Source organism: Pollachius pollachius (genome assembly GCF_949987615.1).
Source record: "Pollachius pollachius genome assembly, chromosome: 8".
In the NCBI taxonomy this organism is placed as follows: domain Eukaryota; kingdom Metazoa; phylum Chordata; class Actinopteri; order Gadiformes; family Gadidae; genus Pollachius; species Pollachius pollachius.
Genome location: NC_136941.1, coordinates 5117267 through 5121061, shown reverse-complemented (window position 1 = coordinate 5121061; position 3795 = coordinate 5117267).

The following is a 3795-nucleotide window of genomic DNA, read 5'->3' as shown; positions in this document are numbered from 1 at the left end:
TAGACCGTTTACAAAAAGCCAACGTATTCACTACGACGGCTTCCCCGGGTGGGCCATTAACACAAGATACATCTGTAAAAGTACCACAAAAAAAAGATACCCGGCCAGTAAAATGAATTGCAATTGAAAAGCGACAGCGAATGTGCGATAAGTTTGGACGAAACCAAAAGGCTGTCCTTGTAGGGGGGCAGAGCGGCTCAACACGCGCGCCTTTGTTCCTGACGACAGGCTGATGGCTTTATCTAACCGGGTCGTTCCTGAATCAGTAGCATCAATTAACGAATAAATAGATCTGTTTATTAATATATTTGGTTTCCTTCTGCCTATATTGCTTCTCTGCGTTCACATCTATCTGTCGTTGTCTGTCTGTCTGTCTGTCTGTCTGTCTGTCTGTCTGTCTGTCAGTCTGCCAGCTTGCATATCTACTTGTCTGTCACTCTGTCTGTCTTTCCGTCTGCCTGTCCACCTGCCCCTTTATGCCCCTATACTTTTCTGCCTTCCTTTCTGTCTGTATATCTGTCTACTACCGTCTGTCTGTCTTTTTGTCCCTCTGTCTGTATGTCGGTTAGCTACCCATCTGCCTGCGTGTCATTGATATGTTCTTACTGTTCACTTCGCTAGTTGTTGCCTAGTTAGTTTTAGCTCCACAGAGCTGTTCAACATAGAGCTGTTCTACACAGAGCTGTTCTGCATAGATCTGCTCTGCACAGAGCTGTTCTGATCTGAGCTGTTCTGCATTGAGCCATTTGAGTAGAGAGTTCTGCACAGAGATGTTCTTCTGAATTGTGTTTGCATGGAGCTGTTCTGCTGAGAGCTGTTAGACTAAGAGCTGTGTTGCTGAGAGTGGTTCTACTGAGAGCTGTTCTGCTGAGAGCTGTTCTGCTGAGAGCTGTTAGACTAAGAGCTGTGTTGCTGAAAGTGGTTCTACTGAGAGCTGTTTTGCTGAGAGCTGTTCTGCATAGAGCTGTTCTGCTGAGAGCTGTTCTGCTGAGAGTGGTTCTGCTGAGAGCTGTTCTGCTGAGAGCTGTTCTACTGAGAGCGGTTCTGCTGAGAGCTGTTCTGCTGAGAGCGGTTCTACTGAGAGCTGTTCTGAGAGCAGTTCTGCAGGGATCTTCTGGAGGAGAAGCGTTTTGCTGTGGTGTTGCTGAGTTGGAGTTAATGTGTATTAATTATTTCTCCTCTCTTCGTGCCAGGAAGGCTTCCATTGTAGTCGTGTTGAGGGGTTGGCATGCAAATCCATCGACTCCCTTGAGGAGACACTCCTAGCGTGAGGTGTCCTCAGCCCTACCTGTTCCTAAATGACCCACATCTGAAATCACTGAGGGCCACTTGGGATAAGAGTGTCTACTAAAGGAACAAAAATGTAACAGGCTCTTTGGTGGGACGACCAGTGCACAATTGTTTCGTCCCCCCACACCCCCTCTCAAGATATGCAGTGGGAGACTGAAGAGTGTTTCCCCAAAAATATTGTAGCCAAACAAATGTTTCATTCATTTTCCTAACAGAAGTGTATTAACTGTCAAAGCAAAGAATTATGGTTGCTTCTTGTGTGCTGCATTTGCAGTCCATTAACCTATATCTGGTATGCCCAAAGATTCCCAAAAAAACATAATACATAACAATGCAAGATGACCTATTCATTTAAGTTAATTTAAGCAGAATGCTAATTAAAAATGGAGCAGAATTTGGAAGGTAATAGATTAGAAAAATCCTATCCTAGCATCCTGTGTGCGTGTGTGTGTGTGTGTGTGTGTGTGTGTTTGTGTGTGCGGGAGTGTTTGTGTATGTGCGCGTGTTTGCGCGTGCGATGGCAGAGGTGACTGGCGATGAATGTAGTGGTGGAGGTGGTGGTTAGGCAGCAGTGAGCTAGTCAAACGGCCGCCAGTAGGGGCAGCAGTGAGCGGCTGTGTGTGAGAGCTTCGTGTCTATAGCGTGAGGAAATAGAGCAGAAGAATATGGGCCTGACAAAAAGGAATCCAGCCGTGCTTTCTCGTGTACCCGCGAGGAGAGGGATGGGGGCTGCGGAACGCCAGCAGATTACACCCAGCCCGGGCGCTGTTCCCATGGCAACCTTTGGACCCTGAGACCTCGACGACCGTCGCTGCTCAGCCAGTGAGCAGCGCGGTTCAGATTGTAGGTCAGACGCGGCAGCGACGGTGCAATCAGTCCTAATCTGTCTTGATTTGTGGGTCACGAATTGAGCGGCCAACATGGCTTTCGCTCTGTGTGGCCAGTTTAGCTGGCGAGACCCCGTGTCAGTCAAAACGGCCAACCTTGCAAGGAGAATAAGAAAATGTATTTTGATTTTCATAATTGTCCACTTATCACCTGCTATGCTAAGTCTTGAATAAAACACAAGGGTTTAGAAAAATGGACTCAAGGATAATTTAAAACAATCTTAAACTACTTAAATAGACCTAGACTTATATGTTGACAAGTTATAGGCTATGTATGTATGTATGTATGTAGGCTATGTATGTACATGTTGTACATGATTGTTTTCTGACTCTGTATGTATGTATGTATGTATGTATGTATGTATGTATGTATGTATGTATGTGTGTGTGTGTGTGTGTGTGTGTGTGTGTGTGTGTGTGTGTGTGTGTGTGTGTGTGTGTGTGTGTGTGTGTGTGTGCGTGCGTACTTGCATGTCTGTTCGCGCGCTTCTGGTGTTGGGGTAGTGGAGTGCATGCGTGTTTAATTATTGGGTTAATACTGCGCCCTTCTGGTTACTTTGGGAAAGTACACCAACAATAGCTTCTAAAGCATTTTTACAGATTGCATAAAACCGTAAGACTTCCCACGTTTAGCTCAGAGTTCCTCTTCAAATGTCCCCTTCTACCTGCTTAACGAAAAAGGAAACGCAATCGTGTGGGAATATTTAGCTTGAGAACTCTTCTCAACCTATTCAGTCCAAGTACACACCGCCAGTGGTGGAACAAGTATATACATTCGTCACTCAAGTAGAAGTTCAGATAAGTGTGTAAAAAAAAAGAAAAAAAAAGTTAATGTTTTCATTACAACTAAACAACACACACTACCTATCTGGTTTCCTTCTGCCTATACTGCTTCTCTGCGTTCATATCTACCTGTCGTTGTCTGTCTGTCTGTCTGTCTGTCTGCCTGTCTGCCAGCTTGCATATCTACCTGTCTGCCACTCTGTCTGTCTTTCCGTCTGCCTGTCCACCTGCCCCTATACTTGTCTGCCTTCCTTTCTGTCTGTATATCTGTCTGCTACCGTCTGTCTGTCTTTTTGTCCCTCTGTCTGTATGTCGGTTGCCTGCCTGTCATCCATATGTTCTTACTGTTCTCTTCGCTAGTTCTTTCCTAGCTAGTTTTAGCTTCACAAAGCTGTTCTGCATAGAGCTGTTCTGCATAGAGCTGCTGTGCACAGAGCTGTTCCGCATAGAGCTGTTCTGCATAGAGCTGTTTTTCTGAGTTGTTTTTGCATAGAGCTGTTCTGCTGAGAGCTGTTCTGCTGAGAGCTGTTCTACTGAGAGCTGTTAGACTGAGAGCTGTGTTGCTGAGAGCTGTTCTGCACAGAGCTGTTCTGCACAGACCTATTCTGCATAGAGCTGTTCTGCATAGAGTCGTTTTGAGTAGAGCGTTCTGCAGAGATGTTCTTCTGAATCGTTTTTGCATGGAGTTGTTGCATATATCTGTTCTGCTGAGAGCTGTTCTACTGGGAGCTGTTCTACTGAGAGTGGTTCTGCTGAGAGCTGTTCTACTGAGAGCTGTTCTACTGAGAGCTGTTCTACTGAGAGCTGTTCTGCAGGGACCTTCTGGAGGAGAAGC